We start from the raw sequence: 27,280 nt of genomic DNA on the forward strand, positions 1-27,280 counted from the left end.
TTTTTCTTTCAATACAGCTAGGCTGCAATTTCCTCTGTTTATAGTAAGCTGTACCACAACAAAGTTGTTTTGCAAATACAGAAAAATCTGTGAGACCAAGTTTCAAGCAATGAAGCAGAGATAACAATATAAGTATACACTGTATTTGTAGTTTATTTCATAGCTATATCGCTTTTATCACATAGTTATAAGTTTTCAGTTCCAAAATGGAGATCACTAATTTAAAGTTCTCCGTCTTCATTTACAGACACTGCCACAGCTGAAGAATCCTATTCTTTACATATACATACATACATACGTATATATAAAAGTATTATTCTGCATTACATATAAAACACAGAAAAAAGTGATTTCTCTAAGACATATCAATTTGTGGAAGTCTGCTTCCTGTCATAACCCGAGTAATAACAAAAATTCATCTTAATATTGCTAGATTGACTACTGTTTTCCCAGGATTCTTCCATTTAAATTCACTAATGACATGTTTTGCTTTACCACTACACTGGCTGTTTGCTGTAAGTAATGTTTGCTTAGAATTCTCCATATGGTGAACAGTATTTCATCTTTCAAGCTGTCTGCTCATCTAAAGTAAAGACACAGGTGCAGCAGATATAAACACCAGCAAAAAACAGCACGCTAAAACCTTAATATCCTAGAAATTTTCATTTATTTCCTGATACTATTAAATGTTAGAAAACTGGTAAGGGATTAAATAATGTTATTGAGGGATGGAAAGAACAATTTGTTTCCCCTTTGTCTAAAAGAATTTTCATTGATGCTTGTTAAAACTTAGTTTTATACCACAGCAAACAGTGCAGAATTTGTTTTAATGAGTGAATTCTGAAATGTCCCTTATTCACATTAAAAGTGTTACATAACATGCATACCCATTAGATGAAATAAGTAGCCAGCAAGACAGCATACTTCTTGAGACAAAGCAGTATCACCTATTCATTGAAACTGAAACCAGAAAGAAACTAAAACAGGATTTGTAAATGCCTTTAAAGGTATGTTTGGAGAAGCTAAATCACTGTTACAAACAGCAAAGAGATACAGCTAGGTCTCATTAAGCCTTCAGCTTGCCCCTCTTCTTTCTGCATTCATTTCAAATTTCAGAATCACAGAATGGTCTGATTCCAACCTCCCTGCCACAGGCAGGGCCACCTTCCACTAGACCAGGTTGCTAAAAGCTCCAGCCTGGCTTTGAACACCGCCAGGGATGGGGCAGCTACAACTTCTCTGGGCAACCTGTGCTACCGCCTCACCAACCTCATTGTAATAAAAGTTTTCCTGATGTCCAGCATACACATAGCCTCTTTCAGTATGAAACTGCTGCTCCTCGACCTGTCACTACTGGCCCTGGTAAAAAAAAAAACAACAAAAAACCAACAACAACAAAAAAACACCAACAACAAATCTTTATGTTGTATTTTGCAACAGTGGTAAAGATAAAGGCAGGATAAAGTTGGTGTGAAGAGACCTATGACACTGATTTTATACTTTTTTTTTCCCCACCAGAAACAGGTGATCTTGAATCAGAACAATAAAGTTTAGTCACACGCGACAGGAGAAGGTAGAACTTGAAGGCCTGAACTTGGCGAATTTAACCAACAGTGAGGATTTGAATATTTAAGAGTTCTGCCTCTAGGACTGCTTATAAAAATCAAATCTAAATAGAAATGCTAAAGGACTGAAACTACTATTGGAAATCATGGTTAGTACTAATACTATGAATACTATTTTTTAAAAATTTCACATTAGTGGAAATGCATCAGCAGTCATGCTTCCTTAATCTATTGGTTTTTTAAACTATTTCCTAGTTGTAGTCCACAGCAACAAAAAAGAACACAGTGAAGGTGGTTCTCAGCATTACTTCTATTCACTATATCAGAATGATTGTTTTCGTTCCAATTGCCTAAAATTTTGTCTTTGCTTAACTGGATTTCAAGACATGGAAGCTAACACTTGAAGTCACTTTGAAAAAGAATGATCAATGAGTCACAGACTATACTTGGCAATGGAAACTTTAGACTTTTTTAAACACAAAATACAGATGTGATTCTACATATATATAACCTGGCTATATGATTCTACATATATATAATACTGGCTTATATCTAAGCATCTATGCAAAGACAGTCACCAGTACTATGACTTAACAACCAGAACACACTGGTATATACCACAGGGTTCCCAAAGAGCTTGCACTCCAACTGCTTGTCCATTTCAGCATATTATTGCTTCCATCAGTACGCTTGTCCATACCAGTCACTTTCAAGCAAGCCCATTTCTACCCAGATAAGTGTGCAACTCAGCCTATGCATGTCAGTTTGGTGCAGTGTAGGACAGCAGAAATCAGACTTTGTGTATGCATCACAAAGGATTTAAAATTACTACAGAATGGAAAATTATATACTAGACTATTCAACAAAGTTATACGAGTTCAGATGAACCAAGGAGGTTACCAAACACTTAACATGTTATTAGCAACACACAGAGAGGTTACATGGACATTTCTATTATGCTATGTATAAGAATATACCATGAATATATACACACACACATATATATATATACATACCACAACAAAACACAAGGTAAGGCAACATTACTTCCAAGCATACCATTAGCACTGAAGAGGATTAAAGCCAAAAGAAAAGAAAAAAAAAAAAAAAAGTAGTCCACAGATTAATAGCCACAAACAGCAAACAACAAGAGAAAAAAGAATTCCTAAACATGCATTTAAATACTTTCTTTTTTGGAATGTATATCAGTGTCACAAATTATGAAATGAAATAACAGTTACAGTCACTTGACTAAATCTCATGAGCATTAGGAAAACAGGATTTGCAAAAATAACTTCAAAGACCTGCAATGGCCTTCTACCTCTCTGAACACAACCAGCTGCGGAACAAGAATGGTTGGGTGTCACTCGTGCCTGGGTCTGAACATGCATGTATGCAAATACAGGACCATTCCTTCATAGCAGTTTTCAAATAAACATTTGAGAATGTAATGGTTGCATAATTCAAATAGGTTCCAAGCTACAAGCTAGTTATCTTATAGAGGTCTATAACATCATGAAAATAAACTTAAGGACAAGGTGAAAGATAAAAGGCTTCACAATTATTTACTGAAGTATTCCTATAAGGTGGCTTTTATCTGCTAATTGAACCTGTCGTGGTTTAAACCCAGTCAGGTAATTCGTTCGCTCACTTCCCCCCCTTTTCTTGCCCTCCCCCTGCTCTCGGAGGGACGGAGAGGAGAATCGAAAAGAATGCAACTCCCACGGGTTGAGGTAAGAACAGTTTAGTAACTAAGGTATAACACAAATCACTACTGCTACCACCAGTGATAATAATGATAAAGGAAATAACAAGGGAGAGAATACAACACCTCAGCACCAGCCGACCGATAACTCGCCCCCCAAGCCCAACCAAGCACCGACCGATACCTCCTCCAACCCTGCAGTCTCCCAGCCCTTCCGGCTAACTCCCAGTTACCTCCTGGGCATGACATGCTGTGGTATGGAATACCTCTTTGGTCAGTTTGGGTCAGGTGTCCTGTCTGCCTCCTCCTGGCTTCCCCTCCTCCCCCCTGGCAGAGCATGAAGCTCACAAAGTCCTTGGCCAAACCAAAACATCGCTATCAGCTCTGTTCCCAGGCCGAAAGTCAAAACACAGCACTGCACCAGCTACCAAGACGGGGAAAAATGACTGCTGCTGCTGAACCCAGGACATTATCCACCCCTTATTCCATACCATTCATATCATGCTCAGATCCCACATTTTCAATATACTATCACTCTTATCTCAGTGCACTCTTATCTTAGTGCACGGACCAGTCCCTATAAAGCTGCTGTGTCCATCTGGTCCATGATGTCAGGCTCCATCTCTTGTAACAGTCTTCCAGAACAGGAGAGACTGTGTGCAGTGTTCACACTTGTGAATAACCTGGGCAATAGTGTCCATTGCTAAGTCCACCCCTCGATCATGAGTCCATCTCTATGCTGCATCTCTGCTCTGATGGCCTGAAGTGCCATGGGCCCACCAGGCTTAAAATAATTCACTGTCCCCTTTAGCAGTTTCTGCAGCTTGCTGCTGGGGACTCCATACAGCTGCCTTCCATCTCCGATGCTTCCAAAGCACTGGAGGGGCCCAGTGGACTAGATACTTGCCCATACTGTCACACATGCCCTGCCACTCATGACTGTCCAGCTTTGGGGAAAATCTCTTGTCACCCTATATCGTCGTCTAACCCCAGACAAGACCCAAACCTGACTCTGCTTAACTTTTGAGATCAGACAAAATGGTTGTGGGTAGAACACAGCCTGTGTGTGTGCCAACATGTTGATCCCCATCACAATCAGCAGGCAGGTCCCAAGGATATCCAAAGGCCATTCAAAACCTTCAGAACTCTCAGTTGATGCTGCTGTACTTGTCACTGGGGCTGGTGTAGCTGCTGTGCTTGCCGGCTCTCCCACCACCAGCTTCTCTTTTCCTGAGTCCAGCTCTTCCTCCTCTGCCTTGCTGGGAAATGCTGCGTGGTCTCCGGCGTCCTCCTGGCGCTCGGCGGGCGGCTTCCGGGGAATGCTCTCGGCCGTCGAGGGGCTTGGCTCGGCCGCGGGGCTCAGCTCCTCCGCGGGGCTCGGCTCTTCCGCGGGGTTCGGCTCCTCCGCGGGGCTCGGCTCCTCCGCCGCCTTCTCCCGCTGCTCGGCAGCCGCCTCCTTCTGCTCCTCGACCGCCCCGGCCTCCTCCACCGGCAGCCGTCCCCTCGCGGCCTCCGGCCCCGCTCCCGCCGCCGCTTGGTCCCCGGGGCCGCTCTCCCGGGCCGGTTCGGCTGCCGCCGGCTCCCGGGGCCGCTCCCCCTCGGCTCCCCGCAGCCTCACGAAGATGGAGAGTAGGGTGAGGGCCAGGACGGTGAAGAGCAGCCGGACGGCCAGGTACAAGTCCACGGCCACGTCCGTCCCGCCCTGCTGCTGGAGCCCCCCCGTATTACAAGCCATTGCCATAAAGCACAGTGAGACAAGAACCTTAGCCCAGGCCCCACACTTGATAAACACTAACACAGCAAATACCGGCTCTACGTAAGTTACAACATTCTGAAGCTGTGAGATCAACAAGAACAACTCTGAGAGCCAATAAATCAGCATTGCGACGAGTGACTATTAATCCAGTCAGATCTGTTGTTACCTCAACCCTTCGTGCCCCACGTTGGGCGCCAAAAAAGAACTGTCGTGGTTTAAACCCAGTCAGGTAATTCGTTCGCTCACTTCCCCCTCTTTTCTTGCCCTCCCCCTGCTCTCGGAGGGACGGAGAGGAGAATCGAAAAGAATGCAACTCCCACGGGTTGAGATAAGAACAGTTTAGTAACTAAGGTATAAAACAAATCACTACTGCTACCACCACTGATAACAATGATAAAGGAAATAACAAGGGAAGAGAATACAACACCTCAGCACCAGCTGACCGATAACTCGCCCCCCAAGCCCAACCAAGCACCGACCGATACCTCCTCCAACCCTGCAGTCTCCCAGCCCTTCCGGCTAACTCCCAGTTACCTCCTGGGCATGACGTGCTGTGGTATGGAATACCTCTTTGGTCAGTTTGGGTCAGGTGTCCTGTCTCTGCTTCCTCCTGGCTTCCCCTCCTCCCCCCTGGCAGAGCATGAGGCTCACAAAGTCCTTGGCCAAACCAAAACATCGCTATCAGCTCTGTTCCCAGGCCGAAAGTCAAAACACTGCACTGCACCAGCTACCAAGAAGGGGAAAAATGACTGCTGCTGCTGAACCCAGGACAGAACCTCATCCAGAAAACAAGTTGCAAACTGCTTTTTTTGTGTCAGACAGCTAAATTGCTGGAAATTTGTACATATTCAAAGTGTTGACTCTGTACTGTTTGTGTACCAGACTGTTTTCTGACAGTATACAAACACAAAAATCAGGCATAAATTGAATGCAATCAACTTGGGGCAAAAGTTTTCTAAATCATTCCAAACAGATCAGGACACTACAGTAGGAAACTAGCAGAAACACCACATCAAATCACCTGAGGAAAGAATTTCCTATGGAAGCAAAGGCACCAAGCCTAGAATAAATTATATAGCAGTTCTCCATTACCCTGAATTTTCTCTGCATTTTAGGTGTTTTTCTGTCCTGTATGCAATTCCTTGGATTGCTGGAGAAAAATTGTCAAAGAAAGGAGGAAATTAGTCACAGATTTTCAGCTTTTTATTTAATAAACTGGAATTACTCAGAAAAGACACAAAAGCAAACTACTAACAACTAAGATTCTGTCTTAGGAAGCAGAACTGTGCTTTTACTCTGATTTTTTTGGTTGTCAGCAAAAACGGTTTCCATTGCTGCAAAACAGTGGGACAACAAGGTCATGATATAAATGCCTGTGTCAAACACAACAAAGCTTTGAGAAGCAAGTTTTGCAACAGCAAATTTGAACAGCTACTTCTGAATTATAGATGACTGAAAGCATCACTAAGTTAATGGACCCTGTAATCCAGGATGCTCAGGAGTTTGAAAATGCCCCTCAGAAAAATCTTACATGGAGCAAAATAAAGAAAAGAAAAAAGTGGGGGAAAAAAAAAAAACAAAACACAAACTCAGAAACAAAACCCTAGAAACCCTGACTCCAGACTATGCAGACTACCTCTACCATACTCACTAGTTCAAGTTTTCCTATTGTACAGCAATTTCAAGTTGTCCAATGGTATAAAAACTGGAGAGGTTACAGACAAGCAAGGCCAAAAAAACAAATTCTGATGTGACCTACAGAGTCCAGAGAAGAAGCAGCTGGAATCAACGAAGGCAAGTTTGGTACCAGTAAGTTAAGCTCTATTGCCAAGGAGAGCCAGAAATGGAAAAGATGTGAAAAGGGAAGAATAATAATCAGCCAGCAGTCCAGGCACACTCCTATAGTAAACGAATTTAATCTTGTTTTGCCGGTGTTGTACCCAAACTATTATTTCACATAACAGAAGACAGTAACTACTCCAGAGGCTGCAAAGAAAATAGTCCAAGAGAAAAAAATGAATAATAATAGTTCTCAGAGCAAGGGAAGTACATTATTAAGTGCACTTTCTGCCAAAGTTGCAAGCTTTAAAGGTTAGCCATGCTCAATATTATGTAATGAGTGAAACATCTGCAGCCCTGGAAACATTCTTTGTTAGAGAACTCTTTCCGTAATTGGAAACTCCATTGGAACAATGCCAGATATAGTAGCCTGAAACAAAAATAAAACAGAGAAAAAGTCAAGAGACAACAATCCACTGGTTAAGTCTTTTTTGGGAGACCAAATCTCTTAGATGACTTTTTGTAAAGGACCTTTTTTTGTAAAGGTCCTTTCTCAGTTGATGTGAGGCCATACTACGTTTTGGTTTTAAGAGGTCAAAGGAGAGATGTTCTCTCAAATCCACCTAAGGCGTTACTCAAAGTAAGCTGTAAGGGTTTAAGATACTTTCTTTCCTGTTGCACTGATATGCCAGATTACAGAAACGTGCTTTGATTTCATTTTTGTTAGCTACCTACAATACCGTTAGCCATACTGCTCTTGAAATCATGCCCTAAGGGCTCCACAAATCCAAAGTGGAAAACCCATTCACTGTTTTTGAGGAACATGATTTTCCCCATTCTTACTTTTCTAGTGGAGGGAAAAAAAAAACCAACAACCAAATCAACCAATCAAACATCCCCCCCCCCCAAAAAAAAAAACAACCAAAACCAAAAACACTGCAAGAAGACATCATTCTCCTCTGCAGGTCTCTTCACTGACAACTTCATCACATCAAGCACAGGCTGCTTCATCAACATTTTCAGAACCTCACAGCCTATCCCTGCTCCACTGAACACCTTTCCTGGCTGTCAAGAGGATAATTGCCATTTCTGGTTGGCCTATGACACTGGCCTCAAATAACTCAATTTCATGTCAGCATTTTCATTCTTTCTCGGCTGCTTTTCAAGCTTGGCAGGAGCTTATTAACACTTAGAAGTCTGTCTTTTAATCTTCTTGCCAAGTCCTCATTAAGAAACTCTCTTTTGCCAAGATGGCTTAAAAAAGTCTAAACCACATGCTTAACAGCAGAATATTCATGCTTTCGGTCTTACGTTGCAGCAGTAAGGCTCTTACAGAAGGAACTGTTTTTTATTTTTATCCTGCACCAGGCATACCACAATATTGATTTGTAGCGTATTTTTGCAGCTAGGGTTTGCATTACCACATCTGCAGCAAATGTGGAAAGAGCGTAGGTTAAGCCTCCAGGTAAATCCTCTACATCACCCACTTTGCAGGCTGCCTCTCAATGAAGTTACTGCAAACATAAATTACATGTAAACAACTTAGGAAAGAGTATGGTTCCTGAAAACTTGGACCCTCAGCATTCTTAAGTATTATCTGTGTTGTCAAATGTTTTCACAAAACTTTCTAGACAAGCTCTTTGCTTAGAAACTAAGCTACTCTTCCCATTTCTAGGTAAATACTGAAATAGATGACAGCAATATAAAAAAGTGCAGTAACTGTCAACGATAGCCTCCTGTGTATCTTCTTGTTTATTTTAAAGAATAATCACAAAAGGACAAATGCAACCACATTCCAGAGGTTGTAACTCCAAAACTCCAGAACAAAATGGACCAAATCCACCTATAGGATAATAAAACTATCTTAATAGCAGAAGTATGGAAATGGAAAAGTATTCACAAATAAAAGTCATCAACTGGACTGTGTATCTGCAAAAGCATATATGTAAAGCGATTCACATTCTTTATTATGACTACAACTCTTGCTCCAAAATAAACATCAAAATATTGCTTAAGCTTGTACTGACAAAGTTATTTTTTTATCCACAGACAAGAAAATTTTGTCATTCTGTGGAAAACCTGATCTGTATTTTTCTTATTTCTTTTAAAATTTCTGTTAAAACTTTCAGTCACTTCTGAGACGACCAGAACATTCGTTTTTTTACTCAGAAACTCATTACAAAACCAGGAAACCCTTTCTCCCCCTCTGAATTCTCAATATCTATGAAGAAACTTATTTTTCTATCCCTTAAAAGCCCTTGGTTATCAACCCTTGCTTCTTGCTGTGCTGACTTATAATCCTGAATATGTATATTCAGAAAAGCTGAATCCATTAAAGCCCACATTTCAGTCGTCTGGATGTATGTCAAATGTGAGATCATTAGAATATTAAAATGATGTGGATTACATGAACTTCTGAAGAAAATAATTACAAAAGATATTAGAAAGGTACTACTTAGACAAATGTATCAACAGGTATTTTCCCCAAACACTAAAAAAAAAGTCATCGAAGGATAGAAAGCCTGAGATTCCCTGTCATGAAGCCTTATCACTCACCAGATGGCAAGTAAATGCGAAGGTCGACATTACACATATTTTGATCTTTCTCATAGTATCTTTATCTAACACTCAAAGTATCTATACGGCATTACTCAACATACCGGTGGAGTTCTTAGATAAAACACTTAAGGGAACCTTGATATTCTAGGATGAACTACACAGATTTTAAACAGTAAAAGAAGTGCTTAAGACAGATCATTTCTAAGAGCATATCTGCGTAGTTACAATACAGAGAGAAGGGTTATCCTTTATAAAAGGTTATCTTTTATACAATTTCAGCCAAAATTACTAGCAGCCTCCAACATACTTTCTAAAAATCTTGAGAAATACCCTTTCAGAAAGCCTAAAACTTACCTGTGGTAGGATTCTAAAAGCAAAATTAAGTATTAAGTCATATTCTCTTTTGTGCAAAGAGAAAGCAATGCAAAAAGAAATACTGATTTACTGGTTTACATTGCTGTGTTTTTCTTGTTATTACCCTTTATTATTTGCAACATTCATTTCTGTCATAATTTTACAAATGCACTTATCTTCCTATTTAAAGTACTCTTCATACATGCTTTTCTGTATTTTTTGATACATAATGTTTAGGATACATAATTTTTAGTAGGTGATCCTGCCCCTCTAGTCTGCTCTCATGAGACCTCACTTGGAGTATTGTGTGCAGTTCTAGTGTCCTCAGCATAAAAAGGACATGGAACTGTTGGAACAAGTCCAGAGAAGGGCCATGAGGATGATCAGGGGACTGGAGCATCTCCTGTATGAAGATAGGCTGAGGAAGTTGGGGCTGTTCAGCCTGGAGAAGAGAAGGCTGCGTGGAGACCTCATAGCAGCCTTCCTGTATCTGAAGGGGGCCTACAAGGATGCTGGGGATGGACTCTTCACTAGGGACTGTAGTGATAGGACAAGGGGTAATGGGTTAAAACTTAAACAGGGGAAGTTTAGATTGGATATAAGGAAGAAGTTCTTTACTGTAAGGGTGGCGAGGCACTGAAGTAGTTGCCCAAGGAAGCTGTGAATGCTCCATTCCTGGCAGTGTTCCAGGCCAGGTTGGAGAGAGCCTTGGGTGGCATGGTTTAGTGTGAGGTGTCCCTGCCCAAGGCATGGGGTCTGAAATTAGATGATCTTAGGGTCCTTTCCAACCCTAACTCTGCTGTGATTCTATGTTTTTATTGATGTTATAACAGATTAAAAATCTGTTTTCCTAAAGCAGGCTATGACCCATTATTGATATAATTCACAATTTTTAGTATTCCTATTTTCAGTTTAAGCACCTATAAATAGATTAAGATTAATTCCTTTTACTTAGAGGGCTGATCTCAGCTTTTTTCCAAATTTCAAAGACATCCTTTCCCAAGATTTATTTCCACACAACTTACACAACAACACAGTCCTGTCACTCAACCCAACACTCAGTTGCTGTGACATGCACAAAAGATTTGAGCCCCCTATGCTTATTGCTCTGCACAGGGTAGAGTGGAATTCACCATTTCTCCCTTCGCAAAAAAATTATGACAGCTCTCACAATCTGCTCCTAAGTACATGGTAGTGGAACATCCTCATTCTCCATCACTGATACTGCTCCATTGTACCCTTTAACATATTATCGGCTCGAGGAAGAGGTATGTCAGAGGAGTAACCACCGAAGAGGTAGGTTACCAGCACCTCAGTCCCTGATCAAAACAAAGAGCACCACACAGCCGTCTGTAAGACAGTTTTAATGCTTTACACTATTTTTTTTCTTTTTTCCTTCCCTCCTTCTTCCTCCGTTTTTTTTAAGAGGCCTAAGGCCGCATCAATAGTCCATATAGACAAAAAAAGTAGGGATACAAATGGAAGACAATTCTGCACTTATCAATCTGGACAACGCAAATGTGAAGTATTTCAACTCAGATGTTCCAGCAAGCTTACAAGTTAATGATGAGGTTTTTACAAATGTACAAAAGCTAACTAAGTACTTGAGACTCTAAGCAGTTTCCCTTCTCAGATTTGTGGATATTAATATAGCTAGGAAAACAGTTTAAAATTAGAAAAGTTACTTACTAAATTAAGATGTTTTTTTCCCTAGCAGAATCAGTACAAAAAGACTAAGAAGGAGAGGTTTTGAGATTTACAGTGCATATACTGAATCTGAACCTCACAGAAGAAAAGCTGTAAATATCTTTGTGCAGGATTTGTTCTGTTTTCTTTAAAATAAACTGAAATGTCATATTAGTCATTACATTCATGGCGAATGAGTCATCATAACCCAAAGGAACTTAAGGCTTTTACATGTAATTATCTTACAAGAAGATGCCTACAAAAAAAGTCCAAAGCAGAAATGCTGCGAAGTATATGACACTGCCTTTTTAAGAAAGTACAGTTCATATATTGTGCCTTTTTTCAAAGGTAAACTTTCTTCTTGGTCTGCCCAATTCTGAACAACACACTCCTCCTTTTATTATGCATAACGTAAAGGTTTTTTTATTACAAAACTGAACTGTACCATGATACCCAGAAGTGTACAAAAGAATTCTGCTCTTCAAGGACACGCAGGTATTCTAGTACAGGCCCCTGTGTAAGAACACAACCAGCAAAAACAATTTTTCATTTGCAAATCCTGTTCTGTTTATGACTTGTGACTTTCTTTCATCAGCACAACTGCAAGTTTGTCTACGTAGCTTATTAGTATTGGAAAACTTTAATGATGTTTATATCTTATCCACGTAGCAACCCCCAAAAAAAGTCCTATATATGGAAAATTTCTACTTAAAGCCTAAGGCACAACTAAGACAGGGAGGGAACAAAAAAAAAAATGAAGAAAGAAAAGCTAATTCAAAAATTTTTGGCCAGAAAAAAATCAGGTCTTTCACTAATGATTCCAATTACAAGAATTCACATTGACTCAAGTAAACATTGTACTGGAAACATGCAGACCCGCTTTTTCCAGTTTCATCACAACTTTGAGAACACTGTAACATGTTTATGCAGGTAGGAAGTTTTCTCTTTTATGTCCTGCTTACCCTTTAATGTTAACAACTGAAATCAAACCTGGATGCAATCAGTAGAAGGCATACTGCTCCCACTCATAAACAAATCAGATATATACATTACAGTGGTTCAAGACTTAGCTTATAAGAAAATGACTTGTACTCTTCCTCCTCCTGCCAAAACCAAATTTTATTCGTGCATGTGTGCATATTCAGAAAATCAAAGTTAACCTCACATGATTAGCTCTCCTAGGTTCCTTTCAGAGAGCGTTAAGAGGAGCTTCAAATGATAAATCAGGGCAACTAAAGTCAGGCTTTCACTGGGAATTACACCCTAAAAAGTAAGTGCTATTTAACAGGCTGAGAAAGGACCCAAGAAAGATGGGTTTCCCTAGGCTAAAATTAACTTCTGTCAATATCCCTCTTCAATCCCATCTCTGGTGGTTTCAGAAGCTTAATAGGTACAAGATACATAGGTGTTACATCTATTAAACATTTCTCAGGCTATCCATATAAAGTATTTCTTCCGGCAAACACACAGTTTAATGATCTGCTTCAAGGAAACCTCAAGTTCATATTACCTTCAAACACAACTTACACATAGATACCCCGCAGTTTATACCCACATTAGGGTCACTCATTACTTAAAATATTACTGGGAGAACTCAAGTATCAAGAAAACAATGAAGGCATAGGCACAAATGACTCCATAGTCTAGATGAGCTGCTGCTGTTAATTCCAAGGACAATTGGCTGATCAACTGTTGAGAACGGGCCACACTGGTTTTCAAGTTTTGCAATAGTCCTATTCAATGATTAGAGTAACCAACTAAATAACCTGTTGCTGTGACTCAGCAGTTTACCTTATTTCTCCTTTCTTATAACTTTCTCTTACACCAAGATGGATACACTGTAGAAGTTTCAGGGCTTAAACATAAAGCTATTGATGCCTTTATTTCTTGCCTTTTCTGAAACATTAATTAAATGCTTGTGCTTGAACTTCTTTCTCTTCATATGCTGCTCCTAGCTAGCTGTTCTCTAGTTCTGGTTCTCTTTCTCCCAACTTCAGCCACAGTTTTATCCCTTCTTAAAGCAGAAAGATACAGGTTACACATAATATAGACAAGCCTGGAGGGTATCTTACTTGCAAGACTTCTACGTATGTAAGGTTTCTTATCTGGGTAAGAGTATAGTTTCTTCCCTGGGGAATAACAAAGAAGGCTGAAGCCACGTTACGTGACACTGGGAACAGCAGCACCGGGTTGCCCACCAGAGGAAGCAAAAAAAAAAAAAAAAAAAAAACCCATGTTGAAGGAAAGGTCTTGCTTTCACCAGTCACACAATCACAATGCCTCCACATGACAGATCTGTGAAGGGGAAGAGAAGCATTGAAGAATGCATCAGTGGCTATACTTCAGTTTCAGCATTATTGATCAAAGGCTGTAATTAATTATAAAGGCAAAAGCTATTATTAAAATGTGTAGGTTTGAAGAGAAAGCAAAAACTTGAGGTTCTTTGCCTGGCTTGTGAAAAATGGATAAGTTTTGTAGTAGAGCTGCAGTCTGTTCACAACTGGAAAACATCCATTTTGGGAGGAAGAAAGCTTCTGCTACTTTGGAGTCTTGTAATTGTTAACTCAGCTTTCGCTGCGAGAACCAAACAATTTAATTTGCAAGTCAATCCCTGATTTACACAATTTCTAACATCTTTTAGACAGAAAAACACAGGCTCTCGGGTGATGCTTGAAAAGAAGCAAGTCTCTTTAAGGGAGGTTTTTGAGAGTAAAGGAAAGGAACTGAAGCGTCACAAAAGATGAAGATGAAAGCAGAGTAAGGCAAAACTGGCTCACTGCGTTTAACTGAAACAAAATAAATTGAATGTTTAATGACATGTAAGCCAATCTTTATGCAAAAAATCATGGGTATGTGTCTACTGTCCTACCAACAACGCTGAGTTTGCTGGTCTTGAAAAAAAAAAGGTGACAACAAATCACATGCATAAACAGAGAACATCATTATAATCTTTGCTTCTGAAAACTGTTTTCAAGCTTACTATCTTCCAAAGCAAACAGTAAACATCAGGACCACATTTATACACCTGAAGAGCCTGTAAGCAGAAACAAAGGACTAGAATAAGAGATCAACCACAACAAAACTTTCTGCTGTATTCCAGCTTGGAATGAACAGCACAGTGTAACTATTCCTGAAACTTTAGGATAAAGTTTGTGCACACTTTGTAACAGATGCAGCAATAAGAATAACTGAACAAGAAACAGTCACACTCCACCAGAACCTATGCCGGATGCAGTCCAGAAACGGTTTTGATCTAACTCACTTGGCTTCTAACAACTATTTGCATAGAGGTCAGAGTTGTCAGCCTTTATCTCCACAAATTTGCAAATTACTCTCGGGGGGGGGGGGGGGGGTGTTGGGGTGTTGGGGGGAAGTATTTCCAGCAACACTACTGATACAGGGTTAACCAATGTAGAGGGGGGTTGTACAGGGGGGTTGTACGAGGGGGTTAGAGGAATTTGCTTGCTTCAACAAAAATATTGTCTGTACCTATCATGCCTACTAAGTAGAACAAAGGCACTAACCATTGATAAGGAAAAGCAGACACCTGGTTCTACTGACAAGGAAAAGCAGAGGCCTGATTCTACTGATAAGCAGCTATTGATAAGGAAAAGCAGACGCCTGAAGGGGCAGATGCAGATGGTTTATGGCTGGGACCCTAAGGCCATATGTGAAGACTAAAAGGTGAAAAGTTCAAGAAGAGGAAGACTCATTTACTTCATCTTGAAGACCCCTACACACAGGAGAAAGACTGAGTTATTTCATCTGGAGACCACTGCCCATGACCAGAGGGGGCACTGCGCAGGTGCAAAGGACCTTCTAACCCCTTATAATAGGAAGCGGGGATAGGACATGAATATGTATAGGCGTATTGTGCAACCTTATGAATATATATAACTTTAGAGAATAAATGTAGAGGGAAACAACACTGAGGCACGCATGACTTTGAGGAATTATCCCCGTGTGTTTCAGCGCTGAATAAAAAGCATGCCTACAACTTTAAGGAGTTGTGGAGTCTATCCGCACATCAATTTGGCGAGCCAGCCAGGAGGTCTCTGTTCGGCTGCAGGACCTGCTGAGGGGCGGACATCCTAGGCGCCCCAGGCTGCTTTTCTGGAGGAGCTCCGCTCCTCTTCCACTCACTGTGAGGACAGACAACAACCTGTGCTGGCTGCGGAGAAACGGTATGCTTGAAATTTAGAGGGCCTGTAAGGCGTACGCGTGGCCCAGGGCTGCTGGTAAGGCGCGCAGAGACGTCTGGTGCACAGCGTAGTTCCCCTCGGCAGATAGGGCTTGCAAGCAGGGGACTCGCCGACCGGTAGAGCGGCTGCTAGCAATCCTGAGGGTGGATCGGGTGAGTTCGGGTTTTCGCTGCATCCCAAGTTTTGGGAGCCAGGAAGGATCTGCTAATGACCGTAGTGGAAGCAGGTGAACGAGTAGGCGAACCCACCAGGTCTCCGCTGCATCTCAAATTCTGGGAACCAGGACAGACCTGCTACCATAAGAAGCAGGAGAAGGGTAAGGCGGAACCATAGTGTGAGTGTGTGGGATCCCATGTGCGTTTGTGTTTCTGTGTGACTGAGACGTAGCATAGCTACAAAGTGAGTGCGGAGTCCTGCTCCGCAGTTCCGTGTTCTCCGCGAGGAGAGCGGCCGGGGACTGACGAAGCGTCTTTGTTTTGTGTTGTGCCTAAATGCTGTGTGTGTATGTATGTCTGTCGTTAGTGTTAAAGATTAGTGTTTAAGCGGCGGGGGAGGAGTAGACAAAAGTAAACTGTGGCTAATGGGGGGTTAAGAAGAGTTCCCTCTCTGCGCCCCAGTGGCTGTATAAGAGAAGTATAACCTCTAATATCTGTAGTCCTGTTCTTGAGATCTGGACTTTACACTCAGTACCAGAAGCTTGTAGCCTCACATACGGGTGCATAGTAACTTTTGACCAGTGGAACCTGCCCTGGGTACTAGGACAGTGAAAATTTTGCTGGAACCGAAACTATGATCTAACAACAGGGGAGCTGATCTGCAGAACCCAGAGATATTATTTTACTGAACCCATGAGAATATCATAAAACTTGTGTGTAGGTGCTCTCATATTTTTAAGTGCATTTGCAGAGCACTGGGAAAGAGAAGCTATAGAGATTTGTAAAAGATTGAAATGGGAGCCGGTCAAAATAAGGGAATTCTGAAGAAAAGCCCATTGGGTTACATTTTGGCACATTGGAAAGAACTGGGAGGGTCTTCTGGCGGTTCGGTAAACAAGAAAACGTTGATAAAATATTGTAACCAATGTCTGGTTTTAGTTAGACTGTTGCCAACTTAAAAGTTACAATTCTCCACTCCTGTAATTTTGCATGATGTACCCCTGTTATTTTTAATTTGTAAAATTTGATAGGAAACTTCTCTGGATAAAGTTGAGTACCTGATGCGTACATATAGAGTATCAGGTCTTGTGTGGAGGTGTATCTTTTTACAAAGACTGTGATGTTTCTATCTGTGTATGAATTGTACCTGTAAAAATATTGTGAGTGTAAAAAGCTTGCTTTTGAAAAATTAATTGCCAAGCTTGTGATTGTTTATGAGATTGGGGAAAGTTTTAATTGGGTTTTTGGTGTGAAGTCTCTGAAGTTAAGTAGCAGAGGACAGGTACTAGCCCCCTATTTACTATATGCTCATCCGTAAAAAAAAAAAAAAAAAAACAAACATAAGACATTCAGGAATGGTATGGAAAGAGAAGAGTGTGTCAATGAAACAACTTTCCCATGGTCAATATCTGAACTTTCATTTCACCTATAAAGAAATAGTGATATTAATTAAATGTGTTTGATTTGCCTTTCCAGACTTGGATTGCTCTGGAGATCCCTAAGCATTTTTCTAATTTGATATGGAATTTTCCCTGGCTTGGATTCCTCCTTCTGTCTGTCGTGTGTTAGGGTTTGATAGCAGTTCTTTAAGGATGTCTGATGCCTAAGGCAGAGGATCCTTTACGGCAGTGTGTACATGTATAATTTATTTATTTTAAATTTGTCAGATCAGAAAATGGGGATACAGCTCCCATTGTCTGGTAACTCTTAGTAAATTTAATTAGGTAAAGCAATGAAAATGGTTGAATTGTAGCAGAGAGATTTTAAAAAAACACATTTTAATCTCATAATGACATGTCTCAAGCTGGACATGGGGAGGCTTAGTCTGGGTATTAGGAAAAATTTCTTCACCAAAAGGTGATCAAGCATTGGAACAGGCGGCTCAGGGAAGTGGTAGAATCAGCGTCCCTGGAAGTGTTCAAAAAACATTGAGATGAGGCCTTTAATGACATGGCTTAGTGGTGGTTTTGGCAGTCCTGGGGTAATGGTTGGACTTGATGATCTTAAGTCTTTTCCAACCTGGTTAATTCTACGATTCTGTGATCAGGAGAAACGGCCTAAAAATGGAACTTTGAATTATAATACATTGTTACAATTAATGTTGGTTTTGAGGTGGCCAGGAAAATGGGATGAAATACTATATACAGATAGGTTTTTCACTTTAAGAAAGCACCCAGAGTGGCAGACAGAATGTGAAATTAATATTGCTCTGCCAGATCCCTAATTTTGGCTTTGGAAAAGGACAGAGAAAACCAGAAAGCTAAGCTGGAGAGATGCTGTTCAGCCTGTGATATTTGGGGAATGATGTTTAAAAGTTAAAAAAACAATAATCAGGAAAATAAATAGAAAAATTATATATCACAGATACCTCTAAGAGGAACATCCTCTATATCTGTCCTGTCAGATATTGATAAGGAGGAGGAGATTCTGTCACTGGCAACAAGCAGCACATTCACATTAAACCAGAAGTGCTGTTGCAGAGGCAGGCACCTGTAACCCCTGCAGAGCAGGGTGAGCAGCTGTGAGAAGAAAAAAAGAAAGGGGAAAACCAAGGGGGAAAGGAGGGGAGCTCGCACAGCTCCTGTGTTTGAGCACGGGATGAGTGCTGGGGCAGGCAAACAAGTGGGAACAGACATGTTGATAGACGGGACTGAGGGGTTGTTGAATGTTTTGAAACTGGTGGAAGAGGAATGTTGGGCAAAGGTGGGGGAAGTGGGTTCTTCTCCTATGGGACGGGATGGGTGTGTGTGTGCTGTGGGGAGTTTTGGACGTTGGAAGTGAGACTGCCCTGAGGGGGAGTGCCATGGGGTGGCTCCGGTGGCTGAATTGAAACTAGACTGACAAGGGACCTGGGGAATCTACCCTAGTAGATCCACTGGTTAAATTAAAACTAGAGACCAGAGGAAATAAAGTGGAATTTTAGTGGATAGAGGAGCAACTTATTCGGCATTAATTCAGAGGGAAAAGAATTTGTTACAGATGTAGGAGCTACTGGCCACCAAGAAAAAAAAAAAAACAAAACGAACAACAACAAAAAAAAAAAAGGCAAAAAGAGGCATTCTTTCTGAAACCCTTAAAGTACAAACTGGAAAAACAAATAGGAATGCATAAAATTTTTATGCATGCTAAATTCTCTGAAATCTTTATTAGGGCAAGAAGCAACATTTAAAGAAGGCAAAATGGAATTAAGAGTTAAAAATCAATTAATTGCAGTTTTGAGTTTATCTTTAATTCAACAGAAAAAGCAAACAGGAGGACCTCCCTGAAATAGAAGAAATCCTTAATCCAGGTATATCTGGGAGTATGGGCATCTAATTATAATCCCCTATAATCAACTCTGGACACTAGTTCAGGAGGAACATAATAAAACTCACTGAGGTAGCCAGTCTTTGTATAAATACTTAGATGAACAAATTGAAGGAAGGAATCTATATATCATAGTTCAATTAGTGACAATATCAGCTCTGTCTCAAGAATAATCCTCAAATTGAAAATAGAAATCAAATTGGTACAACTGACAGAACTGACAAATTTTTCTGAATCACCGAGACCAATATTTGTTGGTGTTAACGAATACCTTTTAGGGCGGCCAGAAGCATTCCCTTGTAGAATAAATAATGCAAGACAAGTAATTGGAACATTGTTAAAACAGCATAATACCTTGTTTTGGAGTACCAGAGGCACTTTCTTCTGACCAAGGCTCGCCCTTCAGTGCAAAATAGTTACAAGAAATTAGCAAAAATTAGAGCTTGATTGGCAACTACATGTTCTGTACAGGCCTCAGGCCAGTGAGCAAATAGAAAAGATGATCAAACAACAGATTAGTAAAATATGTCAAGATATTAATACCAAGCCTTACCACTGGCTCTGTTAAAAATTTGAACTAAACCTCGGTCGAAAGAAGAGGCTATCCCATGTAAAAATTTTATATGGAAGACCATATCAGTCCCAGTTTAAAGGAGAAAGTCTTCTGGAAGTGGAAGAAGGTTATCTCCTAAAATTTCTGGTCAATCTGGGAAAACAATTAGAAAAAATAAGAGAATACTGAAGACAAGAGTGAGAGGCATGGATTACCCGACCCACCCTTTTAGATCCAGAGACTGGGTTTATGTTAAGAATTTTTCAGGAGATCCTCTACAGGAGAAGTGGAGCGGACCATATCAGACAATATTGACCACCTTTACAGCAGTGAAGATGAAGGAACAACCTGCTTGCAAGAATAAAGAAAGCACCAGAACCAGAGAAGACATGGCGGATTGAACCTTCAGGACCCTCACATATGAAATTATATCAGTCATAATTTGGATTTATGTGATAACTGACATACCATCTTGGGACTAATACTTATACCTGAAATTAATGCAGAATGTTACTAAAGTTGTTAATTGTAGTGACTGTTGGGAGTGTGCACAGTTGCCTGAATCAGGGCCTTCCTGAAACAGACAAGAAATGGAATTTAAATATGTGTTACACCAGGAACCAGAACAGGAGACTATGTTTATTTAAATACCACAGGTGTAAGTCACTATTCAAACTGTATAGATGGTATCGTGGTTCAGTGATAGCCTGATTCCTGAAGGGAAAGGATGGTATTGGTCAAGTGAGGGTTTAACCCTATTGCTGAACAAAATACTGCATTTTGTGAGATGTGTTTTGAGGCAATCATAAGTATCTCAGCAACCACAGAGGAAATATGGAAAAAGTTAACTTCATGGTTACCTGATATCTCCTGGTTAGGGCACCTGGTTGCAGGAATATTACTATTAATTATTTTAATATTGATTACTTGTGGTATAACAAAATTTTCCTCCTGGAATTGTAAACAATCTATGATAAACTACGAAAATTGAAAAAAGAAATGAAATTTAAATATCAAATAGAAACAAGAAACTACTTCAAAAAATACTCTGGATGAAAATACGTTGCAAAAGAATTTGCAAAAGGACAGAAAAAGGGGGTACAGACATTTGTTGGTACTAACAGACACCTTTTCGGGTTGACCAGAAGCCTTTCCAACTAGAAGCACACAAGCCCAGGAGGTAACAAAGATTGTTATAGGATGGTCGTGGGGATTTTGAAAGTATGTGCTGCATGAACTTATCTGACCATTCTGAATCAAATTCATGCTAAGCTGCGAAAATTGCAGGAAAATATGCAGGAGCTTAGAATTGTTGGAGGTGGAATGGATGAATGGCTAAATAACACAGGAGTTACTGGATGGTTCAGGGAAATACTTAAACAAGACCTTCTAATCTTAACTATAGGACTACTCATTTTAATGATTGTACCTGGCATAATACAATGTATATCGAAATGAATTCATAAATCGGTAGAAGGAACATGGATAGCTCTGTTATAAATAATATATTAAAAGAATTTACTCATTTTATAGAAAAAGGGGGACTGACACAGGGTTAACCGATGTAGAGGGGGGTTGTACAGGGGGGTTGTACGAGGGGGTTAGAGGAATTTGCTTGCTTCAACAAAAATATTGTCTGTACCTATCATGCCTACTAAGTAGAACAAAGGCACTAACCATTGATAAGGAAAAGCAGACACCTGGTTCTACTGACAAGGAAAAGCAGAGGCCTGATTCTACTGATAAGCAGCTATTGATAAGGAAAAGCAGACGCCTGAAGGGGCAGATGCAGATGGTTTATGGCTGGGACCCTAAGGCCATATGTGAAGACTAAAAGGTGAAAAGTTCAAGAAGAGGAAGACTCATTTACTTCATCTTGAAGACCCCTACACACAGGAGAAAGACTGAGTTATTTCATCTGGAGACCACTGCCCATGACCAGAGGGGGCACTGCGCAGGCGCAAAGGACCTTCTAACCCCTTATAATAGGAAGCGGGGATAGGACATGAATATGTATAGGCGTATTGTGCAACCTTATGAATATATATAACTTTAGAGAATAAATGTAGAGGGAAACAACACTGAGGCACGTGTGTTTGACTTTGACTTTGAGGAATTACCCCTGTGCGTCTCAGCGCTGAATAAAAAACATCCCTACTTTACAACTTTAAGGAGTTGTGGAGTCTATCCGCGTATCACTACTATTCAGCAGGAAAGAAGCAGCATTACATTCCCAGGTAACTGAGAGCAACAATGTCAAAAGAGGGATGACTTTTGTAGCAAGACAGAAGATCAAAAAATCTGAAGACTTCGGTTTGCAGACTGAAGCATTACAGGAGGAATGCAAGTATCATGTTGCACAGAGCATCAAACGTTCTCATTTTGCAGACTTAAATAGGCAGCTATCTGGGAAATCACATGGGAAGCAATTCAATAATACAACTATCATTTTGGAGGTCATGTACACCAACATTCAGTATTTTGAATATTATTCAAGAAAGCAGCATGCTGAAGGTGGGTAATCCATGCCTTGGGATGACTACCAAGCACAGGGAAAAAGAAAAAAAAATTATACCAGATAAATTTCTACAGTGCAAGATAAACAAAACGATGCCAGATTTAGAGTTACAGGTGCTTTTTGTTGTTCCTTCAGTCAGAATGCTTAGTCGATCAGAAAAGGAGACACTGCTACATGTAACCACTAAGACCGCCAAACATGCCAATCTTTATGCATACTGCTATATGCCTATGGCTGCCATTCAAACTTATCTGAAAGCTTCACAAATAAGACACCTGATCTTACACAACAGCCAAACGAATACCTTGCCTTCCTCTTACAACTTTGGCAATATGTTTCCTACCTCATTCTACAGACACTTTTTTCCTATGGTATTTTTAACCAAACCCAGACATGCATCATAGCTAACACTGAAACTTACTTGTTCTTAAAGCGTATCAAGGTTGAATTCCAAATTCAATTCTCCACTGGTCAAGGGCAGACCTAAGAAAAAACTAAACTTAAAAAGATAAAAAGCTCAAAAAGATACCATCTCAAGCACTGTATTTCAACAATATGTAGCACTGCCATTCCAAACAGGAATTCATATATGTTGAGTCACAGGGATTTTATCCATATCACCATCTGAATAACATGATTTTCCTTGATTTAGATGGTTTTCAGTGAAACCAAAAAAACAAAAAACCCCAAACAAACAAAACAAAAAAAAAAAAACAAAACAAAAAAAAAACCCCACAAAACAAAAAACCAACCAGAAGTTGACTGGGAAAGAATTCCACAGACAATTCCCAAATGAGAAAGCAAACACACAGGAAGGTGTCCCTGCCCATGGCAAGGGGTTGGAACTAGGTGATCTTTAAGGTCCCTTCCAACCCAAACCATATGATACGGTCCACAAGAAGGTATGAGTATGTTCACTTTGGGCTACAGAAAGCTCAACCTTAACCTAGGAAGGAACAGCCAAATGTAACATTATACTCATCCAAAAATATTTAAGAAAATCCACATCTTAATTTATAATAATTCTTTTAAGCCAAATTTTTGAGATTTTAGTAGTAATAATTGTAACCATTTTAACATACAAGACAGAAGTCAGGTAGACAAGCCAATTTTTACATTTTGGTTCCTGCTGAACTCTTCCATTGCACTACTCAAGTCAGAACGTATTATTAGCATTTCATGACCACTGGAAGAGTAAAAGCAGCCTGTCAGCCAACTAAAAAAAAAAAAAAAGAAAGAAACAAAACCAAAAACCAAAACAGACCTTAAAAAAGACTTATAGTAACATTTACAATAAAGTAATTCTCAAGCCATCAAACAGGTTTTATTATTTTATTTTGTCTCCTTTGTGCCAAGCATTTTAAATATAAATATATATATATATACATGCTAGTAATAGTCTGGTTAGTCACTTAAGTTTGATCATGACTGCTTTTCACAAAAATCCCACAAATAAAAATCCTTTACTTTTCTAAACAGGTATGAAGCAATTTGCATTCCATCATCATTTTTTTCCAAAAAAACACAGAGAATGTTTACTGCCTTAACTTTTACCATGTTACCCTAAAAAGAGTGATGCAAGAACTTCCACTAACATTGGGTCTAGTTTGCATAAGAAAATATTCCTAAAAGCAAATTATTTTCTTTTCACGTGTCCATGTACAGGCTCAAATTTAACTTGCTTAAAAACATCGTAAGTCAAAACCAATACTACAGAAGTCACACTAATACAGCTTACACAAAAAAAAAAAAAAAAGGGAGATCAAGTTTTGCTTTATACAGGCTAAGTCCTCACACAGATCTAAAAGTTTAGCAACAGGCATTAAGTTTGAAATCACCACAACAGTCCATGTTTGCAAAATGCTTGATGTTAACAGCGAAAGAAAAACCTATATTTAAAAGGTTAGTATAGAAATACCTCTTTAGTTTAGATATAATTTACTCTTATTTGGGTTTTGCATTCTTCCTGAGATTTCAGCATCAGGAACATACTAACTTGTGCACTTCACGCCCTTCAGAAAACCATTTTTGGCATTAACAGTGCAGTTAATTAGCTTACATCCCATTTAAAGCTCCTGACAGCTGCTGTAAAGATGTTTTTCCCCTATTCGACATACAAAGGCCGCAGCATATCACCAGATCCTGTTGCTAGATAGATTATCTGGTTATGCAGCAAATACATCAGATAACTCCAGATGATGGTGCAGGTTGATTACAAGTTATAGCTCTAGCTTTTACTTTTTTTTAGTTCCTTTTTTAAATCTGCAGAACTAACACAGCATAATTACCAGTAACAGTGCCTTTGTCACTGGGTTGCGGGGCGGGACGGCCCCTTCTATTCAAACACTGTTCTAAAAGCCATGACACCGCCGTTCACAATCTCCATGTAGGCACATGTAAGAGTAAACCCACCCCTTCACCGCAGACGCCGCGCATCAGGCGCCGGGAGCGTCGCTTCTGCCTTAGCGCCGCACAGGAGCTCTTGCCTCACCCTGCCCCCCGAAAGGGTTAAACGCGCTGACGCCGCAACCCGGGGGAGGAGCCAGAGCTTGGAAAGCGAGAGGAAAATGGAGAAATAAAGAAGGCGCTGCCCAGGGACTCACCTGCAGCGCCCGCCACCTGCACGGCCCCGCCGGATGCCGCGGCAGGGCGAACACCGCCCGCAGAGCTCAGAGAGTCGAAGAAGCGACCGCGGAGGCCGGCAGCGGGGAATCTAAGAGTTATCATGGCAGTAACTGATAAAACTAAGTCAAGGAAGCACCTCCGCTCCCCCGGCCCCGCGCGGTGTGGGCTAAGGGCTACTAGTCTCAGCGCGGTCCAGCTGCCGGGGCAGGGAACAAGCCCTTCCCAAGGACCGACCCAGGACTGAGGAACACCCCGAACCTCCTCCCCTTTCCGACGAGGAGGGAGGTTTTCACAGGAGGCGGAAGGGAAGACGGGGTCCCCCCGGCGCAGTGCCGGCTTCCTGCCGCGCCCCGAGGAGGGGTGGGTGGAAGGTAGCCGAGGCGCCGGGTCCAGAGCCTGTTCCCCGCCTGTCAGGCGCCCTCCTTCTCTCCCTTCCGCGGCCGCTCACCTGCCGCCAGCCGTGCCGCCCGCTTGCCGACAGCCGACGCCGAGCTGCCCTCGTGAGCCGCTCCTCCGCTGCGCTCCCGACCCGGAGCCTCTTCCCGCGCCCGCCGCCACCTCAGGAGCCGCCGGACCAGCCGCCGCTCCAGTCTGGGGAGGAAGCAGCCACCATGTTACTCTCTCCCCCTCAAGCGCCTACAGGCGGGTTTAGGGTCCGCCCCGAAAAGAGGCGGTGGCTGGGCAGGGGAGCGAGCGCTGCTGCGGCAAGGGGGCGCCCGCGGGAGGCGTGAGGGGAGCCCGGCGCTCCGCCGACGCCTCGGTCCCGCGGAGCAGCACCTGTTAGCCCGCCTGCATGGGTCCCGCGGTGGACAGCCGGGGGTTGGTCTTGAAGGAGAGGGGGCTGGCCCGGGGCCCCGCTAGGCAGGCGGCGCGCTGATGGCTAAGGATCTGTGAGGCGCCGTTCCCGGCCAGCGCAGGCCAGTGCCCGGCGACTGCTGCTCACCTTATGCGAGGTGTTGGTTGGTACCAGGAAATGAAATGTTTAAGAAGGATGTGAAGGTCCTTGGATACACCCAGAGGAAGGCAACAAAGCTGGTGGAAGGTCTGGAAGGCGTGTCCTGTGAGGAGTGGCCGAGGGCTCCGGCCTTGTCTGGTTTGGAGGAAAGGAGGCTGAGGGGTGAGCTCATTGCTCCCCACAGCTTCCTGAGGAGGGGAAGTGGGGAGGAGGATGCTCATCTCTTCTCCCTGCGATCCAGTGGTAGGACACATGAGAATGGTTCACAGCAGCGACGGGAGAAGTTTAGGCTGGACATTAGGAAGCATTTCTTCCAGGACCTGAACATTGTAAGAGGTGGTCGATGCCCCAAGTCTGTCAGTGTTTAAGAGGTACTTAGCACCCTTAACAACATGCTTAAACTTTTGGTCAGTGCTGCCTGGAATTCTCAGGCAGTTGTACTAGATGACTGTTGTAGGTCCCTTTCAACTGGAACTATTCTATTTGTTGTGGTTTAATCCCAGCTGGTAACTCAGGACCAGTCAGCACCATGCTCACACACCACATCCTTGCCCCCTCCCCAAGTGGGATGGGAGAATTGAAAGAATGCAAAACCAACAGGTTGAGATCAGAACAGTTTAATAACTAAAGTACAATATAATACTACTACTAAGAATAATAAGGAAAATGGCAAGGTGAGAGATATAAAACTTAAAGGGAAAGGGGGGGGGGGGGAAGAAAAGAAAACAATAAACACAAGTGATGCACAACACAATTGCTCAGCACCTGCTGACTGATTCCCAGCCCAACCCAAGCAGTGATCGGTCCCTTGTGGGTAACTCCAGGAAGCACCTCTGGAATCCTTTGCTCCATTTCCCCCTGGCAATGTTTCTTTTTTGTGACTTCAGTGAGCATGCCTTCATGGGCTTGTGACAGCTGTGCTGTGGGCTGTGGCCACTCATTTCTTCAAGACCTCCAGGCTCAGGGATTCCACCTCCACTCTGGGCAACCCACTCCAGTGCTTAATGATCCTCCATGGATTTTGGTACAGATCCCTTATCCCTATCCTGAACCTGTCTAGTTTCACTGACTCTTGCCCTTCCACTGGCCAGTCCTGGGAAAAGCCTGGCCCCATCTTCCTGATGTCTTCGCCATGTGCACTGGGGTGTGCAGTGAGGTGCCCCAATGCCCTCTCTGCTTCATGATGAACCAGACCCACAGACACTCCTTACCTCCCCTGACCCCTTGGGTTTGCTGACCTCTCTCCTGTCCAGGACCCCAAATGGGACATATTGTGTGGATGAGGCCAAAGGGGTGTTGAGCAGAGGGGGATCACCCTTGTGTCTTCCAGCTAGGGGAGAAAAATAGGATAGAATCTATGAAAGTGATCCCAGCACTGCCTTTGACACCCTGTGGGAGGAAGCAGACGAGCCCAGAGGGTGGGTAAGCAATGCTGGAGCATGGAGAGAGCCTGTCGGATTTTATTCTACAGCCTCCAATGAACTCCGTTGCCATATGCGCCTGGAGATGTCTGCCACAGCCAGAGTGACCTGATGGGCCACTGGGAAGACACAGCTGTGGCC

General features: G+C 41.9%; 2 protein-coding genes across 8 annotated transcripts in view; one reads left to right on the forward strand and one right to left on the reverse strand.

The window, feature by feature from the left end:
* Window positions 1-25,378, reverse strand: part of DENND4C (DENN domain containing 4C) — a 75,541-nt gene extending 50,163 nt beyond the window's left edge. For 2 of the 7 annotated variants that reach the window (XM_057420204.1, XM_057420168.1), the window contains exon 1: window positions 24,742-24,763. The gene's annotated coding sequence lies outside the window, so the exon portion shown is untranslated. Of the gene's footprint in view, window positions 1-24,426; window positions 24,672-24,741; window positions 24,764-25,211 lie in introns of those variants that run through there. The other 5 variants (XM_057420178.1, XM_057420158.1, XM_057420196.1 and 2 more) reach the window with 3 other exon arrangements.
* Window positions 1-27,280, forward strand: part of PLIN2 (perilipin 2) — a 63,546-nt gene that overhangs the window by 1,392 nt on the left and 34,874 nt on the right. The gene's annotated exons all lie outside the window — the stretch shown is intronic.

Source organism: Pezoporus wallicus, unplaced genomic scaffold, assembly GCF_028554395.1.
Source record: "Pezoporus wallicus isolate ANWC-B61680 ecotype Strahan unplaced genomic scaffold, APGP_CSIRO_Pwel_v1 contig_13846, whole genome shotgun sequence".
Lineage (NCBI taxonomy): Eukaryota > Metazoa > Chordata > Aves > Psittaciformes > Psittacidae > Pezoporus > Pezoporus wallicus.